This window comes from Tiliqua scincoides, chromosome 4 (genome assembly GCF_035046505.1).
Source record: "Tiliqua scincoides isolate rTilSci1 chromosome 4, rTilSci1.hap2, whole genome shotgun sequence".
NCBI classification, from domain to species: Eukaryota; Metazoa; Chordata; class Lepidosauria; order Squamata; family Scincidae; genus Tiliqua; species Tiliqua scincoides.
Window position 1 is genome coordinate 222,886,887 of NC_089824.1, and position 21,488 is coordinate 222,908,374.

Genomic DNA, 21,488 nt, shown 5'->3' on the forward strand with positions numbered 1-21,488 from the left:
CAGAGCCGGAGTCCCTGAGGCAGTTCATGGCTGAACACAGTCACGTTCTGGCAACTCCTGCAACTCCGCTGGAAGCAACCATACTGGCTTCTGCCTTTCCATTGGACCATTTCAGCGACGTGGAGAGGGGGGATTTGCTGCATGGGAAACAGTCTATCCTCCATATCTACTTTACCTAGGCCTTGCGCACTGGAGAGGACACTCTGTTCCAGAACCACTATTCAGAGCGCGATACCCTAGTCTTCCGAGACTTAAGGATGCCAACAATAATACTTGCTTCAAAATGTTCACCTTTTTCTTGAATTTAGTTAATTTACTCTTGTATGTCTGGCAAACTCCTTAATAAAGGCATGAATAAAGTCAGAATTAATAAAGACTGTGAGTCAGGGTGGTGTAGTGATCCTGAAGTTAGACCTGGAAGATCCAAGTTCAAATCTCCACTCAGCCATGAAGATTCCTGAGTTCCCTTGAGCCAGTCACTCTCTCAGCCTCACCTACCTCACAGGGTTGCTGTGAAGACAAAAGGAGGGGAGGAACCTTGTACACCACCCTGAGCTCCTTGGAGGAAGGGTTGGCAACCTTCAGTCTTGAAAGACTATGGTATCACACTCTGAATGGTGGTTCTGGCACAGCATCTAGTGTGGCTGAAAAGGCCAATTCGGGAGTGACAATCCCTTCCACACCGGGAGCAAGTGCAGTCTGTCCCTGGTCTGTCTCCCTGGCTATGGGCCTTCCTTCTTTGCCTCAGACTGTTGGCCAAGTGTCTCTTCAAACTGGGAAAGGCCATGCTGCACAGCCTGCCTCCAAGCAGAACGCTCAGAGGCCAGGGTTTCCCACTTGTTGAGGTCCATTCCTAAGGCCTTCAGATCCCTCTTGCAGATATCCTTGTAGTGCAGCTGTGGTCTACCCATAGGGCGCTTTCCCTGCACAAGTTCTCCATAGAGGAGATCCTTTGGGATCCGGCCATCATCCATTCTCACGACGTGACCAAGCCAACGCAGGCAACTCTGTTTCAGCACTGTATACACGCTGGGGATTCCAGCTCCTTCCAGGACTGTGTTGTTTGGAACTTTGTGTAAAATGTATAAGAAATGTGTAAGAAAAACAAATAAAGCTTGTATCCAATTGTCTGGTTCAAGGGGCTGCTCACCAAATGTAGGAGTAACAAGGAGAGGGGCTTGGTCTTTGGTTAAAGGCACAGCATCCCTTCAATTTATTCTAAAGCAGCATTTGGTGACAACTTGATTTGATTCTGATGTTTTATTCCTTTGAGTTTATGTTTGTTGTACGCTGCTTTGGGATTTTAGAAAAGCGGTACAGAAATCTAATAAATAAATACAGTGGTGCCTCACATAACGAATGCCCCGCGCAGCGAAAAACTCGCATAATGAAAGAGTTTTTTGATTGAGTTTGGTAACTCGCATAACGAAAATTTCTGGCCGTGCTTCGCATCACGAAAACTTTTTTAGGTCCGTGCTTCGCATAACGAATTTTTTAAAAATTAAAAATTTCGTGTATGCTTCAAATTTTAGAAATCCTCTGTACAGTATGTATGCCTTTAAAGAGCACATAATAAACACTTTGTAAACCAAATTTGACTTCGTTTTGACCTTTTTTGCCCATAGGAACGCATTAATTAGATTTCAATGCATTCCTATGGGAAAACGTGATTTTCGCATAACGAAAGGATTCGCGGAACGGATTAATTTCGTTATGCGAGGCACCACTGTAAATTAAATTAAATAAATAAATAAACATCCTCATAAGTTAGTTAACTCTGTCATGTGACAGAAAAGATGGGTCCTTATTCAGATCAGAAGCATCAGAATCAAACCACGTTCAAAATGCTAATTCAGCTATCTGGAGCTCCAATCAGACCACTTCATGCACTGTAGCAAAAGCTTCCAAGGGGCAGAGGCAGGCCCACTTTTCCCAAGAAATGCGTCTGATGTCCTAGTTTTCACTGGACCCTTTATCGGTTTTGCGGCAACAGAGCCGCACGGCTGGCCAATATAGAGGGTCTCAGCTGGCACCCTGGGTTTGTATCTCTATGATGGGATCCACTGCCAGTGGTGAATAGCCAGGACAGGTTGGAAAAGGGTTGGTTGTCTCGAGGCAAGGACACACCCACCAGGAGGCAACATTTTCCACAAGTGATTGTGGCATCTCAATGATCTGCTGAAGGTGTTTTAGTTGGGCAATAACAGGAAGGGTTCTGGCACTGAATCTCCTGAGCCCATCTGGTCATAAGTCAGTCTGGCCCTAGCGATCCATTTCTTGACCTCACTGGAACTGACTTCTCTAATGGATCCTTAAGGATCTACAAGCACTCCAAGAAAATGATGCTTCATTTGCGTGGACTGTGGTACGACTCAGTTCTTGTAGTGAGGAAAGCACCTGCCACCCTCCTTATCCATACACTGAGCTTTGAGATCTGTTTAATGAATGAATGTACATTCTGTGGCTCTTGGCTCCAGCAGGTCTTCTGTGGTTAGGATGTAGCAGCAACCACAGTGAGGGTTTTGAGAGATGCCTGGCAGTTGCCTTTCTTTCCTTTCTCTCGCCTGCCCCTTTCCAGGTTTCCCCAACGGCTCTATCGCTACAAGCAAGATGTTTAAGCTTTGCACCTTGAGTGTCCTGCTCTGCCTACTTGCCCCTTCACATGGGACCACGCCAGGAACGGTGGTGAGAGTCAACCAACAGGCACTCGAGTACAGTAAGTATATTCCCTTGTGTCAGGAGGCCTTCTCTTGCCTTTTCCCCTCTGAGCTGAACATTGGCTGATGTTCGTATCCACTTCCAAGTGAGCATGTTCCATGCAGCCAAACTCACCAGCCAAATCTTGCTCCTCTTGCCTCATTCTCAGTGCTGTTGGGTGCTTTTGTTCCCTCCTCAGCCCCACTGCCTTTGCCCTCACTGTTCTTGGCCTCACTTGTACTTAAGTCTTGTTTAATCCATTATGTTTAATTGCAGACTCTTCTGGTTTTATCTCAGGAAGGCAGAGTGGGTTGACTTCTTCCTAAATGACCAGTCAAAGGACTGTCTGTGCGTTTTGCCTTCTCTCCACCATTTTTTAAAATGAAAAGCTGGAAATGCATGCTAGGAAATGCCCAAAATGTGCACAAATCCATGAAAAGCCTTGATCTGGGTGACATGGCAACCCTTATGGCTGTGAGAGATTGGAACCAGAAGCCTCCTGGTTAGCAGGCCTGACTCTCAGCCATGACGTTGCACCGAAGAGCTGTGCTCAAAGCAGCGCAGACAGGGGCAGCTTCTGCTTAAGCTTTCCATGTCTTATCTCCACAGTGTGCCAGGAAGGGAAGCCACACTTGCTGCGGGGGCTGATGTTCATGAAACTCCCCAACTTTGTGGGCAAAGGCAGTCTTCTTGGATCGATTATGAATGTTGTGGGGTGAGTTGTATCTTTCACTTGGCCCAGCCTTGGGAGGGCAGCTCAGTGACAACACACACTGTTGGGGTGAAGAGGGGGAGGCTGGGTATCAGTGGCATAGCTAGAGGGGGTGCAAAGAGCTAAGTTTTTCAGGGAGCCCCACTACAGTGTGCAAGTGGCCCCTCCCCTCCCATATGCCTCCATTTTGCTTCCACCTGGAATTGCTCCAAAGGGGAGGAGGAGAGGCCGCTTGCACGCTGCAGTGCGGCTCCCTGAAAAATTTAGTGCTTTGCGCCCCCTCTAGCTATGCCACTGCTGGCTATACACCTGCATCAGAAGGAGGTCATCATGGAAGATCTCTGGGATGGTAGGATGGGCAGCACTGCTACAGCTGGAAGGTCACATTTGGAAGAGCTTCTCTGAGTTATAAACCTCCTGCAATGGAAAACCTGTGCAGCAGGCAAAGATCTGAACCAATCCAATTTATATCCTGCTTTTCCTAAAAGGTTCAAAGTGACTCTGCCAGGTGGGTGTGCAGTTCTCCAGGTAGCTCACCCTCTGGAAGGTGCCACCACCCCTTTTAGCAGCCAGTCCTCCCTCCAACCAAGGGGAAGCTGAAGGCCTGCGGGCTCACTTCCCAGCCCTTGCGCACTCGGAGACCCCCGGGTTCCAGCGGCTCACTCAAGCTTCAAGCTCTGGTTCGCTTGGGTAGAATGACTGAAATGGCCCAGGCTGGACTTGGGTGGCTCAATTGCCTCATACAGACAGGCCTGTAAATACAGGATGATTTATGAAAGAATAGCAATATGGGCACACTTATATGAAAGGCATTAGTTACTTAAGTGAATAAATACAAGACACATGCAATATTTAAATAAATAAAGCCAAGCTCCTAGGCTTACTTATTCCTAAGGCTCACCGGACCTTCTAACTCCTGAGCGCAGGCAAAGGGTGACTCTTCCACTTGTTCTGCCAGCAGTGATACAGGCAGAGGTCCATGATGTAATGGCAAGAGAGCAATGGTGATTGACCCCAACCTATCCCAGCAACAGGCCTCTGTACCTTAAAGGTGATTTCTGACCAGCTGAAGCTTCTAGAAAGTGGCCCCATCAGTTGATATAATGCTGAACAGTCATGCTCATCCTCTCCCAACTGGAGAATCACAGCTGCACCTTGTTCTTAATTGGAGAGTTTGGTACCAGTGAGAAGGCTGCCTTATCATGCCCCTGAGTTTGGCATTAGCCCCCCCCTGCTCCCGCTCTCTCTGCAACCCTCCGTTAGCCCCATCCCTGCTCCCTCTCTCTGCAATCCTCCATTAGCTCCACCCCTGCTTCCACAATCTTCCTTTCTGCCCCTCCACTCCTGCGTCATCCCCCAGGGGCCGGGGATAAGAACAGGCCCTCAGTTTGGCTGTACGTGCCGTAAGAGGTGACTAAACAGCCACCGGGTAGATGGGACTCGTCAGCCTGGGAAGGCAGCTCATCTGAGAGAAGGAAAACTCTGATCCCAAACCTCCACTGCCTTGTGGCTACATCCAGTTATGGAAAAGGCTTCAGGAGTCAACCTCGAGGCAAAATCTGGAGCCGGAGTCCCTGAGGCAGTTCATGGCTGAACACAGTCACGTTCTGGCAACTCCTGCAACGCCGCTGGAACCAACCGTATTGGCCTCTGCCTTTCCATTGGACCATTCCAGCGACGTGGAGAGGGGGAATTTGCTGCATGGGTAACAGCCTGTCCTCCATACCTTCTTTACCCAGGCTTCGTGCACTGGAGAGGACACTCCAACTTCGCCATACGGCGTCGGCACAACACGGGAAGCAGCAGTTTACCAGTTATAAGTCTTCGCTCGATTGGCGTAGAGCGTGACGCCAGGGGCTGCTTCCAACGGTGGGAGAGATCATTGCATCTCATTGGGCAGCTACCGCCCGCCTTAAGCTGGGCAGTCCCCAGCCAGTAAGGTGTTGCCTCGCCACGGTCCATTAACCTCATGGGGTGCATGGGGTTTAGGGTGAAAACCGACAAGCGGATCGACAACTCTGCACCATGCAACAGAAAACAGAAAACTCCTGCCCTAAAGCTGGGCACCTGGAACGTAAGGACAATGACACCCGGCTTCTCTGATGACCTGCAAGAAATAGATGACGCACGCAAAACAGCTGTCATCGACATGGAGCTGAGCAGACTGCAGATGGACATCGTTACCCTTCAAGAGACAAGGCTGCCAGATTCCAGATCTGTCAAGGAGAGAAATTTCTCATTTTTCTGGCAGGGAAAACCACCAAACGAAACCAGGGAACATGGTGTTGGCTTTGCGGTTAGAAATACCCTGCTGGAATCCATCATCCCACCTACTGTGGGAAGTGAAAGAATTTTGTCCCTGCAGCTCCAGTCATCAGCAGGACCTGTCACACTCATGAGTGCTTATGCACCGACTCTGTCGTCTCCAGCAGAAGCCAAAGACAAATTCTATGATGACCTGGCCAACACTATCAAGAAGATCCCTGTAAAAGAGCTATTATTCATCCTCGGCGATTTCAATGCTATTGAAATTGGTGCTGATCACAGTTCGTGGCCCACTTGCTTAGGTCAGTTCGGCACTGGGAAGATGAATGAAAATGGCCAACGCCTGCTAGAGTTTTGCTGTCATCACGGTCTCTGTGTCAGCAACACGTTCTTCAACACGAAGCCCCAACATAGAGTCTCTTGGAGACACCCAAGATCAAAGCACTGGCACCAGCTCGACCTGATTCTCTCCAGACTCTCCAGTCTTCCCAGCATCAAGATCACACGCAGTTATCAGGGTGCTGCCTGTGACACTGACCACTCCCTGGTGTGCAGCAGAGTGAAACTGCAAGCAAAGCAACTGTACCACACGAAAAAGGAAGGAAGACCTCGCATCGATACCAGCAAGATCCGGGATCAGAGGAAAGTGGAGGAATTTGCACAAGCACTTGAGGAATCTCTTCCAGGCCCAGCTGATGCAAACGCATCCAACAGATGGGAACATTTCAAGAATACCGTTTACAATACCGCCTTGTCCATATTTGGCAAGAAGACCAACAAGGTGGCAGACTGGTTTGAAGCCCACTCTGAGGAGTTGACACCAGTCATTGAGGAAAAGAGGAGAGCTCAAGCAGCATACAAGGCCTGTCCCAGTGAGCACAACCTGCAGGTCCTCCGAGCTGCTTGCAGCAAAGTCCAGCAGGCTGCCAGGAGATGTGCTAACGACTACTGGCTCCAGCTCTGTTCCCAGATACAGATAGCAGCTGACACGGGCAACATCAAGGGGATGTATGATAGTATCAAGCAGGCCCTAGGTCCAACACAGAAGAAAATTGCCCCTCTGAAGTCTGCAGCAGGCGAGGTCATCCAGGATCGGACGCAGCAGATGGAACGCTAGGTGCAGCACTACTTTGAGCTATATTCCAGAGAAAATGTAGTCACCGAAGAAGCGCTGAACAACATTGAGTGCCTGCCTGTGTTGGAGGAGCTTGACAGTGAACCAACCCTAGAAGAACTTCACGTGGCCCTGGACTCCCTTGCCTTTGGCAAGGCACCAGGAAAAGACAGCATCCCTGCTGAAGTCCTAAAGTGCTGCAAAGAGATCATTGTCACTGAGCTGCATGAAATCCTCTGTCTTTGCTGGAGAGAAGGTGGAGTACCTCCAGACATGAGGGATGCAAACATCATCATGCTGTACAAGAACAAAGGTGACAGGGGTGACTGCAACAACTACCGCGGCATCTCTCTTCTTAGCGTTGTAGGAAAGCTGTTTGCCCGAGTTGCACTAAAGAGGCTTCAGGTACTTGCACAGAGCGTCTATCCAGAATCGCAGTGCGGATTCCGAGCCAACAGGTCCACCACTGATATGGTATTCTCCCTTAGACAACTGCAGGAGAAATGCAGGGAACAATGACAGCCACTCTTTATAGCCTTCATAGATCTCACGAAGGCTTTTGATCTGGTCAGCAGGGACAGCCTCTTCAAGATTCTCCCCAAGATTGGATGTCCACCCAGGCTCCTCAGCATCATCATATCTTTCCACAAGGACATGAAAGGCACTGTTGTCTTCGATGGCTCCACATCAGACCCCTTTGACATCCGAAGCGGAGTGAAGCAGGGCTGTGTGCGCCAACCTTGTTTGGGATTTTCTTCACTGTCCTGCTGAAGCATGCCTTTGGAACTGCAACAGAAGGCATCTATCTCCGGACCAGATCTGACGGAAAGCTCTTCAACCTCTCCAGACTGAGAGCAAAGTCCAAAGTCCAGCTGAAATGTCTGCGTGACTTCCTCTTTGCTGACGATGCAGCTGTCACTACCCACTCTGCCAAAGATCTCCAGCAGCTCATGGATCGTTTTAACAAGGCCTGCCAAGATTTTGGACTGACGATTAGCCTTAAGAAAACACAGGTCATGGTTCAGGATGTGGACTCACCTCCCTGCATTACAATCTCTTCGCATGAACTGGAGGTTGTCCATGACTTTGTGTACCTTGGCTCAACGATCTCCGACACTCTTTCTCTCGATACCGAGCAAAACAAACGCATCAGTAAAGCAGCTACCACGTTTTCCAGACTCACAAAGAGAGTCTGGTCCAACAAGAAGCTGACAGAACATACCAAGATCCAAGTCTACAGAGCTTGTGTCCTGAGTACACTTCTGTACTGCAGTGAGTCATGGACTCTTCGCTCACAACAGGAGAGGAAACTGAACGCATTCCACATGCGCTGCCTCCGACGCATCCTCGGCATCACCTGGCAGGACAAAGTTCCAAACAACACAGTCCTGGAATGAGCTGGAATCCCTAGCATGTATGCACTGCTGAAACAGAGACGCCTGCGTTGGCTCGGTCATGTCGTGAGAATGGATGATGGCCGGATCCCAAAGGATCTCCTCTATGGAGAACTCGTGCAAGGAAAGCGCCCTACAGGTAGACCACAGCTGCGATACAAGGACATCTGCAAGAGGGATCTGAAGGCCTTAGGAGTGGACCTCAACAAGTGGGAAACCCTGGCCTCTGAGCAGCCCGCTTGGAGGCAGGCTGTGCAGCATGGCCTTTCCCAGTTTGAAGAGACACTTGGCCAACAGTCTGAGGCAAAGAGACAAAGAAGGAAGGCCCATAGCCAGGGAGACAGACCAGGGACACACTACACTTGCTCCCAGTGTGGAAGGAATTGTCACTCCCAAATCGGCCTTTTCAGCCACACTAGACGCTGTGCCAGAACCACATTTCAGAGTGCGATACCATAGTCTTCCGAGACTGAAGGTTGCCAACAAGAGTTTGGCATGATTGGGAGGACTGATAAGGTGTTGCACTGTCTCAAAACATCTCAGCTTTCTCACAGCAGTTCAAAATGGAACTTGGCCTAGCACTTCATTCTACCCTGTTCATCACAGGCTCGCCTATCCTCTTAATTTTCTCCTTTGTACAACGTGGTTTTTTTCTTCTTTTTTTCTTTATTGTGTTAGTTTCTACACACAGGAAGGAAGCACAAGCACCAACAGAATCTGGAACCTGCAATCAGAAGTGCTGCACCCCACTCGAGCGCTCTGTTTTGCTGCATGTTTGTAGACCAGACCCCTGTATGTGTAGGGAGGGAGGAGGGTAGTGGCGTAGCTAAGGGGGTGCAGGGGGTAGCAGCTAGACCGGGCATCAAGCTTTAGGGGGGCAACAAACTGAGCTTGACAGTAGTGACCAAAATTGTGAAAATCTTGTTATGTATGAATAACACCATCATGTTATATATCATTGGAAAGGTAATTTAATGCAGAATGCAATGAAACAAACTCTACTGGAGTATCTGTAGTCTATCAAAAGTTATGGCCAATTAACTAGAAAATGAAAACACAACTGCCTTGTGGAACAAAAAGTGGATTTGCTTAACTCCAAACTGACCTATGAGACTGATTGTTCTGAGTGCCAATAAGATGTCATTATGATACAGCATGCAATCAATAACTTTTTATTTATTTACTTAATTAAATTTGATTTTATCATGCGGGGGAGGGGGCTACAAGATCTTCTCTGACTCCAGGTAGCAGATAGATCTCTTAGCTATGCCATTGACTGGGGGGAGGCAGCAGAGCGAGTGGGTGGTGAGCTGCTGGGGGGAGGAGTTGGGTTCCTCCCAATTTTCACTTTTTAAAAAGCCCAGGCATGATGTCACTTGTGGTTGTGACATCACTTCTGGGGCAACATTTTGAGCTTGGCACCGGGCAACATGATCATTAGCTACGCCACTGGAGGAGGGCATACTGTACATCTCTCCAGTTCTTGTGTTGCTTAAGCTGCTGAGCTGCCGGCACTGTAAGTGTGGGTGAGAGATGGAAAAAAACCCAGAAAACTCTGGTTGCACAAGAGCATGAGGGCACACCTGAAGTCATCCTTTGGATGCTGGCCTGTAGGCCAAAGAAGACATGGTGCAAGATGCTCTCAATGGTCTTTGGTTTTACCCTAATGCATTTGTGTGCACATGTGAGGGAGCATAGTCAGACAATAGCAGGGGGCAGAGGAGTGACCAAGTCTTTCCCTCTGGGCTGTTTGCTTGATCAAAATCATCTCCTGCCCCACAGATTCACAGAATTGGAAGGGAGTACCAGATCACTGAGTTGGACCCCCTGCCAATGCAGGCAGTCCACAGCCACGACATCCCTGACAGACGACTCTCCAGCTTCTGCTTAAAGAGCTCCAACTATGGGGAGTCTCTCACCTTCCCAGGCAGGCTGTTCCACAGCTGAACAGTTCTTGGTTTCCCCAGTTGCTTTTCTCCCCTTAGGGGAGAGATATGTGAAACAATTCACAAAGCTCTATCAGTCTATCTGTGAGCATGATGCACCACGGCACACTTAACAATTCTCCCCTCTTCCCTGCAAATGTTTGCAGAATCAACATTCTGAATGTTCAGCTCCCACATCTCTCCGTGAAGCTCATACCCGAGACAGGCGTCCAGCTGGCACTGAGCAGTGAGTTCCACATCAGAGTCAACCTGTGAGTGTGCTGCCAGCATGGGGACACACGGGAAGTGGGTGGTGGGAATTCTCCGACTCTTTTATCTTCAAACACAGAGGCTGCTTTTCTACCTAAAGAGGACCCTCAAAGCAGCCTGCAGAGTGACAGTAGAAAGCTGCCATGCAGGTATCTGTCAGATAGGAAGTCAAAGTTTTGGCAAATAAAATCTTGGGTGGCACAAAAAACCAAACCAGAGCCACACAATGGAATTGCAGGTGGGGAGGGTGCAACTTTGCCAATATTGAAGGCACATGGGAACAGGCGGTCTTCACCAAATGGTGGTCTGCAGGCCAGTTGGGTAGGGGCTTTCATGGACTGGAAGGGCCTGCTCTGCTTTCCCACTGACTGCACTTCCCTTGCAGTGGGGCGTGGAGTAGAGCCTCTTCCAAAGATTCTGGTGGATGAGTAGGAGCCGTTGGATACTGGGTGAGTTCTTGGGAAGGGCAGCATTCCCAAGATGTGTGGGGGCCTCAAGGCAGAGAGAGAAATGTTCCCTACAGTAGAAAGTCCCTTAGTAGCCACTGGGATACACTGTTGCAGATTGGCTGTTCATATGATCAGATACTACTGTAAATCTCATTCCTGCATTTAGAGAAGAGTGGGATAATTTTCAATTCTGAAACCTGTAAAGGAGGATCTGGGATGCTGTGAAGATGCAAGTTGATTTTGGTTGTCCTGTGGCTTTCCTCTTATAAAAAGGCAGGAGACTTTTCAAAATTAGGAACGCTTGAGAGACGTAATGAGTAACTAAGTGTAACTGGAATGATCACATCAGGGATTCCATTGGGGGTCTGCCAGAGTGGGCACTGGCCTTAGAGGGCCCGCTTGGCCAGATTGACCCCTCCTGAGTATCTTTGACAGCATTTGTACCCATTGCACCACCAGAGGGTGTTAGCAGAGCTATGGGAAAAACAAGCTTGTTGACTGTGGAACTGAGTTGCACAAGAGATTTTCATAGAATTGGAAGGGATCTAAAAGGTCATCTAGTCCAACCCCCTGCCCGTAGCAGGAAAGCCTCCTAGAGCATCTCCAGCAGGCACCTGTCTAGCTTTTGTCTGAAGATCTCCAGTGAGGGAGAGTCCACATCCTCCTTTGGAAGTCTGTTCCACTAGCAAACTGCCCTTACCGTCAGAAATTTTCCCCCGATTTCCAGTTGGAATCTCTTCTCTTGCAATTTGTACCCATTGGTGTCTGTCTTGATGCAAAGACTGAAGAATAAGAGCAAGAGAAGCAACTGGCCATGGTCGCTCAGGTGGGGGGTGGGGGGAGACAGAAAAATAAACTAGTGAGAAGCCTAGTCGAAGCAGGAGAGAACAACCCACAAGCCCTTGGACTGGGAACTGAGCAGGTGACTGCTCTCCTTACTGGTGGGGTTAGCACACATCCCCCTCTGTTATTGTACAGGTCTCCCTCTTCCAACAAGGGGCAGGCAGAGAGATTTGCAGAACTGCATCCGAGAGCCTGCAGCAAATCTGGGTCAACATCAGATCCTACCTTCTCACCTTCACCTCCCTAACTCCTCTTCTGTTGTCTTTCTCATGACTGTTTTCTCAATTATAAGGTCCTTGAGGCAGGGACCTGACCTGACCCTCCTTGTGAAAAGCGAAGTGGATGGATGAAGAAATAATTAAATGGACAATCGGAAAGTGACTTCCTTTCCTCTCTGTGCAGGATTTTGTCTCCGCTGCAAGTGAGGGTGGCATCATCCATCTTGCTCGATGTCCGTGTCTTGCGCAGCACCCACAACTTCCCTGTCTTGAGCGTTACTGCTTGCAAGTCCATTTTGGGAGATGTGCAGATTGTAGTTGGTGGAACGAAGTAAGTAGAAGATGCGTGTTTCTGTGTGTGTGTGTCCATGTACAGTCTACAATGCCTTTCAGCACTACAAACTCTCCATTGCCCTGGAGTCCCTGCGACAAAACTCTTATCATCTACACAGTAGTTTGAATAACATGATATGATAATGTAATTCAGGTCCAGGAGATTCTGATGCCACCAAAAATCGAATCCCATCATCTGAAAGGTGCAGTCTCTGGCAATTATCCATGACACCTAAGTGAAGCCTCCAGCTGAGAGGGCAGCATACCTGCAAATGCCAGAGGCTAGTGGGGAAACCAGGGGCAGGGGTTGGGAGCTGTTGATTTTACACCCAGCCTGTGGGTGTAAAATCTGTACCTCCTGCTTCCTTGGCTTTCTCTCCAAGGGCTGGTGAAGCAAAGTGGTCAAGAGACTGTGCTGTCATCTGGGACTTTCCCAACTTGACTCTCACCAGTTTGATCAGCCGGGATGGAAAGCTGTCTTCACTTGGGCAATTTCTCATACGGCTGCTTGCTGCAGTCAGCGTTGAACCTGCTAAGTTGCCTTTTATGGAGCCAGGTCTTGGATCAGTCTTGGGAAATGTTATCTGTGCTGTCAGGGGTCAGATGGTGGGCAGGAAAGGGTGGGCTAGTTCATCCTGTGAGAGCTTGTTCAGCACATCAAAGCTGCATTAAGGCTAAAAACCTGAAGATGTTTGCAGGTGTGCTTATTCATGATTCCTCTTTCTGTCCTGCTTTGCTCAGTTTGCTCGGTTGGCTGACACCCATCCGGAATCACATCCGTGCTGTCTTGATGGACCAGGTAAAGGATGCTTTGCCCAGAAATGTTCCATGTAGATGTGCCTCTCCTTGTTGGCACTAAAGGAACAACCAGGCCTCCTTTGTAATGGCTCCCCAACATAGAACTCCCCCCCCCTCGCTTGGTTCCTGTTGGAAGAGCAGCAGCAATACCAGTGGGTGTGGGTATCTGTGTTCTACCCCTTTAGAAGGGAGAGCAATCACCCCATTTAAGGGCTTATGGGGTTCTCTCTCCTGCTCTGACTCAACTTTTCACTTTTTCTCCCTCTTTATGCAGTTGTGTCTGAGTATTTCCGGTACGATCTTGGGACTGAATGCCCAGCTGGGCACCATGATTGGTGAGTTTCAGCTTGAAGTTATGGGCACATGAGGACTAGTGTCAGGACCACATATGTGGGCAGTTGTCTCTCTTTCCGTCCCACTTCAACACTTCAACCTTCAAACCTTTAACCAGAAAGTTTGCAGTATTTACCTCTTGCCACCAGTGGAGAAACTCCTTTCCCTTCAGCCTCTCTGCCCCATCACCATCTGGGTGGCTGAGCTCAGAGAATTCCTTCGTTCATGATGCAGTCCCACTTCAAATAATCCACATAGCAAGTCATGTCTTTGAAGGTTATAGGATTGGTGAACAGCAGTGAGAGGAGAAGGTTGAAATGGGAGAAGTCTGTCTTTGTCCTGGTTTCATCTGAGAGGAGTCAGTGAGGGATCCCATCTACCCAGGGAGCATCAGGGACCTGCAGTGTCCATGGATAATATCTATTGGCAGCCTGAGTGGTGTTAGCCATGTTGGCCTATTATAAAAAATCCAAGAATCCCAACAGATTCTTACCTTGTGCTCCTGCCCCAAAGACCAGGAGCACAAGCAAACATCTCAGTCCTCCAGAACTCTTCTTTAGGCAAAAGCACAAGAGGGGAAGAGTGAAGGGCAAGCCTGATGTTGAAGCTCCAAAGCCTGCAGCCTAGACTTTGGAGGACTCAGGCAGACTCCCTTGGACCATGAAATGCTGCAGGGTGGTGTGGGACAGATTGGAGGTGCACCAAGAGCAGCTGGGGCAAGTAAAGCATGATAGCTGTCCACTCCCCCCCCCATTTATTTGCAAATAGACTGTTACTCAGAACTGCAGAGTCTAATCTCAGGCAGTGGCATAGCTAGAGGGGGTGCAAAACATTAAGTTTTGCAGGGAGCCTCACTGTGGCATTCAAGGGGTCCCTCCCCCTCCCCTTTGGAGCCATTCCGGGCAGCAAGATGGAGGTGTATGCCTCTGAAGAGGAGGGGCTGCTTGCATGCTGCAGTGAGGCTCCCTGCAATACTTAGTGCTTTGCACCCCCTCTAGCTACACCACTGATCTCAGGAGACGTCTTGTGTCCTAACTGCAGAGTGGTCCAAACTGCAGGGGTTGGGGCTCCTGCCCACTCTTCCTCCACCCCCCCATCTCCTCTTGGTTTTGTCCCTCTCCTGGGTGACATTTCAGTTGATCTGAATGCAGGTGTTACTTTCCTGTGGCTTGTAGGAGGAAATGCCTGCTCTGTATGCTGAGGAGTTGAGTGTCTCTGTGTTTGCTTTGCCTTGTTCTGCATGATTGTTCTGTTGAGTCCCTTCTTTGCTTCTTTGTTAAATATACTTTGGGGTTGAGAAGGGGTGTGGGCAGGAGGATCAATATTGCACAGCCCAAACGCAACCACTTTCTTCAAAAGGAAACAAGAGCAGCACTGGGCCAACAAAGGACACCTTTGCACAAATCACCCGTGCCTAGCCGTCCAAGAGAACTGCAGTGTGCATGTTGTAGTGTGACTTCCCCCACCCCAAGTTTGGGTTGTGAGGAGTTCGTTTCTTTCTGTGGGAACGGGGCTGTCAGGGTCAGACCTGATGTGTGATTGACATTCTTTCAGTAGCTTTGCACTGCGGCTGGTTTCATGTGGATTCTCACAAGGATCCCTCGGAATCCTAGTCTCGCTGCGAGAGTCCCCTCTCCCAAGCCCCTCCCAGAAATGCACAGGTTTAACCACCATCTTCTTAACAGCAGGCCTGGCCGTCTGGGCAACCACGGGCCTTGGTTCTCGATATCTGGAACCCCCCATAACGGAACATTGCAAAGTCATGGAGTAAGAAGTGAAAAAGGATATGTGGCTTATTGTGTTGGGGGGAAAAAACTCACGGATATGAAAATCCCTGTGGGTTTTGTATCCAGACATGTGCTACATCTGTCAAAAATGTTGATTTCCACTTGGGTTTCTGTACATTTGGCCTGGGCTGTGGTGTGATCTGGGACCAGAAGACTCTGCTTGAGCTGTGCTTTTTCTCCCGTCCTCCAGGCCTGAACACCATCACTCCCATGTCCCACCTCCAGTATTTCATGCTGGAGCAGCCGCGGATCACAAAAGACTTCATTGAACTGAATTTGAATGTAAGTCTCCCCCAAATCTATGGGGGCTGCTGCTCAGCCTGGAAACCAGGCTTGTGCGGAACACTGAAATGAAAAATATGGTGCAAGTCATCACGGAAACTTGAATGGACCCCAGCCCTGGATTAGATCTGAAACAGGCAGTTTGGGACCTTGGATCTACACCAGTGGCCTGCACCCCAAACCAGCTCTGATTTGGCCCACTCTCTACCCCAATCCTCCCCTGAATTGCCCCCACAGCCCAGGGCCTCTGAGAGGAATTTTATCAGCGGGTACAAAGTTTCTTTTGGGCCCCTTCCCCAAAGCTAGTTAAAGTAATATGGAAAACCAAACACACTCCTAAGTCTCTCTAAAATCTTTGAAATATAGAAAATCCATTGCAGAAAATTAGCACCATAGTAGTTAGGTTCATACTAGAATGGACAGTGTGCCGTGTGCACCATAAGAACATAAGAAGAGCCCCCTGGATCAGACCAAAGGCCTATCTAGTCCAGCTTCCTGTATCTCACAGTGGCCCACCAACTGCCCCAGGAAGCACACAAGACAACAAACACAACCTGCGTCCTGCTGCCCTCCCCTGCATCTGGCAATCAGGCAGCCTCAGGCCCTCAGGCGCTTCTTTCCTAGACTGAAAAGCCCCCAAATAAACTTCTGCAGTAGCTGTAGCCCCACAGCGGTGTCCCTGAGCTTCTATACACTCCTTCATTGTTACCGGAATCACAAGCCAAAGCAGCTACTGTAGCAGGCCATTTTCCTCCCAGATATGACGCTGTGTTAAGGAGGGTCATGGATGCATTCCTGGGCCCGGTGTGTATGACTTGCAGCAGCAGTTGCCATTGTGTTCCTGTGGTTGTGCCCTCAGCATCATGTGCAGGCAGTGAGTTCAGGTGAGATAGGAAAACTTAAGATCCTACAAACATTCTGGGCCCCCCCTTTGACTCCTGGGCCCCCTTTCTGACCCTGGGCCCAGGTACTAATTACCCCCTTTGCCCCCCTCTCCTAGGCTCTGCCGGAGCCACCTTACCTGCTTCAGTGGGTGCTGAGTCAGTTGCTGGAGCGCGTGTGGAGCCTCCAGCCATTTGCACCAGCGACTCCAAAGCGCATGGCAGCAGTGAAGCTTTTGTACTGCTGGAATGGGACTTAAGGCAGTGGATTATGAGATCTGCTGCCATAGTGAGATCTCCTACCTACAGTAGGATTGGGCCGTAAAGAACATGTGCTGAATTGCACTATGAATGACCACAGGAGTTTCATGCACCCAGATGTATGTCAGCATGTGGAACATGAGCCACCTGGAAGTGCTCTTGCACATGCTCCCTTGAAACAAATGAGAACCCTGCAAGAGTACTATTGCTTACTTCAGTGGGGCTTGGACCAGGAGGATTTTGCGCCATATATTTTGCATGTACAACAGACCACACATGTGCATGTATGTGCAACACAGTTCTGCAAATGATGGTGGTGTACAGCAGCAATAGCAGGTAGTGATCTGTCACAGAGAAGTGACAGGGTCAGCACAGAACCGTGGGCACCTGGCTGGTCAGGGCTGGAAAGAAGGCGCAGTGGTTGGCAACCTTCAGTCTCGAAAGACTATGGTATAAGCCTACAGCACCCGGTATTCCCAGGTGGTCTCCCATCCAAGTACTAACCAGGCCTGACTCTGCTTAGCTTCCAAGATCAGACGAGATCGGGAGATAGTGTTCAGTATAGGGAGATGGTTGGCAACCGTCAGTCTCGAAAGACTATGGTAGAAGCCTACAGCACCTGGTATTCCCAGGTGGTCTCCCATCCAAGTACTAACCAGGCCTGACCCTGCTTAGCTTCCAAGATCAGACAAGATCGGGCATGTGCAGGGTAACAGAAGGCGCTGAAGCAGAAGGAAGGGAGAAGCTCTGCGGTAATTGGGGGCAGGGGCAGGATTGGTGTCTCCTCGGGTCAAGAGGATGAAGTCTTATATTGTTATAGCTGGAAGCACCCTTGGAGGTCATCTAGTCCAACCCTCTGCTCAGTTCAGGGTTCTTCCCCCCCCCCACAGCTGCTTATTCAGAGATGCTTTGCAAAAGTACTCTTAGAACTAGTGACCCCCTCCCTTTGCCGTGTTCTTGCAGAATCCTGGCACTGGATCTGTAGGGCTTAGCGGCCTCTGCTGGGGCCTCCGACGTGGCTTAATGAACCTTCCTTCTTCATCCATCTCCACAGGCCGCCTTTCAGCTGATGGGGAAGCCCTTCGAAGTTCCCAGCACAGGGCCTACTTTCTCCCTGCCGCCCCAGCAGACAGTATCTGATGACTCCATGGTGAACATGGGCATCTCGGAGCATGTCTTTGAAAACCTTTTCGCCACCCTGCAGCAATCCGGAGCCTTGAACCTGAACATTGGAGGCCAGTCGGTCAGTACAAGTCAGTCCTTCTCACCATTCAACGCGTTCTTCTGTAGAATTTCTGCTCTTTACGTAGTGCAAGGTATCCTGGCAGGAACAAAAGGTGGTGCTGTCAGAGCCAGGCATGGACAAGACCTGGAGGGGGTGCTTGACTAGGGTTGAGGTAAAGTGGGGGGGGACCCCTCTTCATGAAATCATTTCCCTTTGGGTAATCTTTGGGATGGGTCAGTGAACAAGGCTGCCTTCTTGAAAGGGGTTCCAGCCCCTCAAGGGGAGAAGACCTGCAGAGCGAGCCTCACCCTCGTCCGCCAAAGGAGCAGACATCTTTGTGCCTTCTGAAATGGCAGCTTTTGCTGCAATGACTAGACACAGCCCTGTCCTATGTGTGCTTGCTGTGTACACTCCAAGCAGGGCAGGCATCTCAGAAGGTGAGTGGAGTTGCTTTGCCTAACCCAGCGTTTTTCTTCCCATGGAACACTGACCTCTGGTCTTCGCCTCTTGTGATGTCACTTCTGGTTTCTGGGGCTTGTCCAGGTTCTGTGGCTCTGTTTCTAGGGCTACTGGCTGTAGCAATGAATTGTCTGTCCGTCTTCCTCCACTGGTGGAGGATGAATCTGGAAGGGTTTTTTCAGCAGTTTTCAACCACGGTGCTCTAAACTCCTGTGGACCTTTCGTGGCACACCAGTGGAAAATCTTTGCTAACCACTTCCAAGTCCTGACACTGGAAACGTCTCTTTTTCCTTCACAGGGCTCTGGAGGCTACCACCTCACTACCTCCATGTTGGAATCTGCCATCCCCTCAGTAAGTGCTCTCTGCATTTTCCACCAGGCTTCTATGGGTGGTTTCAGAGGATCGGTTCAGGATGCAGAGGAGCTCAGGAGAATGCTTTGCATCTCCCACTGAAGGGACATCAGGGAACAGGCCTACTTCAGTGTAAGGCACTGACAGCTCAAACAGCTGACAATCTTGCTCTCATTCCTTCACCCCCCCCACCACAGATTGCACAACGGTATCCACAGGGTGCTTCTTTTGCACTCAAGCTGGTCCTCACTGCACTGCCCATTGTTGACTTACATGAGGGGGGAGCTCTCCTGCGCATCAACCCCACTGTCCAGCTGTTTGTGGATGCATCAGGACCCTCGTACCAGACCCTCTGCACCCTGGGCCTGGTGAGTACAAAGCATTTTGGATACTCTCCTAGTTTCCTCTCCTCATTCTTCTGCCCAGTAACCCACCTCAAGAAGAAATATTGGTCTCATCAGTTCAAAATGCTGAAACCCTCATTCAGTTCTGAGATGTCCCCTCTCCATCTTGGTGGAACCTCCGTGATCCTCACAGTGCAGACACACCTCTAGCTATGAACTGGTATCCGCCAGGGCTGCACACTCAGAGAGCTCCCACACCTGGATCTCTCTTGCTGGATCAGGGCGCATGTGTCCATCTATGTACCCCAGATGCCATATCAAAAAGCTCTCTTGGTGCATGCATTCAAAAGAGGGACGCCTTGGCACCTTTCCCCACTGGGTTAATAACCTTCCTGTCTCCATTTGCAGGACCTCAGCTTGGCTCTCAAGTTGACTGCCACAGCAACAAGCCTCCAGGTCTCGGCTGCCTTGCAGGGGTGAGTTCAGTTTCTTTAATGGTGGGCTGATATTCAGCAACAGCTTCCAAAATAAGTGGATTGGCTTCACTGCAGCGCAGAAGTCACTGGCATGCATGTCACTACATAGGAGAGAAGGAGAGAAAGTGGCCTTGTGTGCTCTGATATTATGCAGCCAAGACTCATGCCCAGAACAAGTGTCTAAAAACCCAGGTGGAAATCAGCATGTGCCATGGAATGACTGCACTTCTCGATGCAACACCCATGTGGCTTTCCCTGTCTCTGAGCTCCCCCAGGCGCCCCCCCTTTACTGGGATAAGCCAAGTACCCTTTTCACTAATTATTCTGTGAGTTCCAAACCTCCCGCACAGGTTCTGCACGTAGGATAGAAAAATCCATGTCATTTTGATCTCTGTGAGTTTGGAGTCCCTGGAGGAGGTGAGGTGGTGCCCTAGACTGGCTCTTGGTGGCGCCGTCATTCATTGCCCTCCCCATGTTTTGGGGTTGAAAGGGCAGCTTTCTCTGCCCTCTTGCCTGTGGCAAGTGAGTGCAGGAGCAGGAATGGGGGTGCGGAGTGGGGTGGGGCAGCTGCTTGGGTAACAGTCCCCAGGAGCCTCCAGCAGCTTCCTCTTGTTTCCTTTGGAAACATTGGTAGGAAGCTGGTGCAAAAGTAGTGGTTGTCAAGTGGAGCCCATTGCACCTGCACTCCAAGGCTTTAGGGCAGGACTGGGGGGGGGGGAAGTTCCACTACATAGAACTATTTTCCCCTTCCCCTTCCCTCACCTGTGTCATGTAGATCAGTGCTCTTCAACCTGTGGGTTGTGACCCAATGGGGTTGTGAGGCCTCATTTGGGGGGGGGGGCGTGTTACAGCAGCCTTTCAAAGCCTGGGCAAGAGAGGGCTGGGATCCAATCCAATCAGGGGACTGCCTTCTCAAAACCAAATGCTTGATATAATCCTGCAAAACCTCTCCTCTCTGTCTTGCCCCACAGCTCCTAAGGTCAGCCTCACATACCTCACAGGGTTGTTGTGAAGACACAAGAAGAGGGGGAAATGGGGCAAGGGATGGGCAGCAACAGGGGTGGGGTGGGCGAATCAGGTCCCTGGAGGGGTCAGGATCGGTGATGGCTCCCCAGTCTCATACTTTATTTGTTTGTTGTGGTTGTGGCACAAAAAAGGTTGAAGACCACTCCTGTGGACTTTCAGCAAGAACCTCTTTTACTCCCTTGGTAGGAGCACTGATGCCGACATTGTCATTTATGAGTCAGTGCTTGCGATGTCATGGTTTCTCTTGCAGAGATATCGGTCTGAAGGTGGTTTCTTCCACTGTGGAAATAGCTGAGGTAAGTGTCTCTTGCTTCTCCTTCTTTTCAGGGTCAGCCCAAGGCCCCCTGCTGTCTGAGGTGGCTTGCCAAACGCTACTTGGTGATGCTCCAGCCTCTGTGTCTTGGAAAGGGCCCAGTGGAGTGGAAGAGGAAGGGTGGAGGGGAGGGGAGGGGAGTGGTGTGTGACTGCCTCAAACGCGCTCTAGCCCTCCACTGTCCTCCTCTCCCTGCTTCTGCTCCGTCCCCCATTTCCAATTCATAGGGTGGGGGGAAGAGCTGTACCTGTGAGTGGGTGGACTGGGGTGGGCATGCCTGCCTGCCTGCTTCCTGAGGCGACTGCCTCCGCTAGTTTCATTGATGGGCCAGTCCTGGAGGGCTGAGCATGGGCTTTCCGTGGCTCCTCTTCCTCCTCCCACTCCTTGGACTGGAAACGAAAGAAGGGGTAGAGTGGAAAGAGAAGCGTGACGGAGAGGAGAGCATTGGGCTGGAGTCTCTTTGCACATTGGGCACATCCTCTCCACACCACACCCTTTTCAAATCCAGGGGTGGGAGAAGTTGGAGTAGAGGGTGGTTTCATTCTGTGCACACGCACTCTATATCTGAAGCAGATGGCTAAAGCCCCCCCCCCCCCAAATGCCGCTGATGTTAAGATTCTCTGTTGGAATCTGGGAGGACCGTTTATAGTTTGCTCTCCCTCTTTTGACAGGTCTCCCAGCTGAGAACGGTGGTTGTCTCTGTGCTTGAGGATTCCCTCCTGGCTCACTTG

At 50.1% G+C, this 21,488-nt stretch overlaps 2 pseudogenes; both read right to left on the reverse strand.

The window, feature by feature from the left end:
• Positions 1–17,017: 17,017 nt before the first annotated feature.
• Positions 17,018–17,140, reverse strand: LOC136649848 (5S ribosomal RNA; annotated as a pseudogene).
• A 29-nt stretch (positions 17,141–17,169) lies between these two features.
• LOC136650794 (5S ribosomal RNA) lies at positions 17,170–17,283 on the reverse strand (annotated as a pseudogene).
• Positions 17,284–21,488: the final 4,205 nt, after the last annotated feature.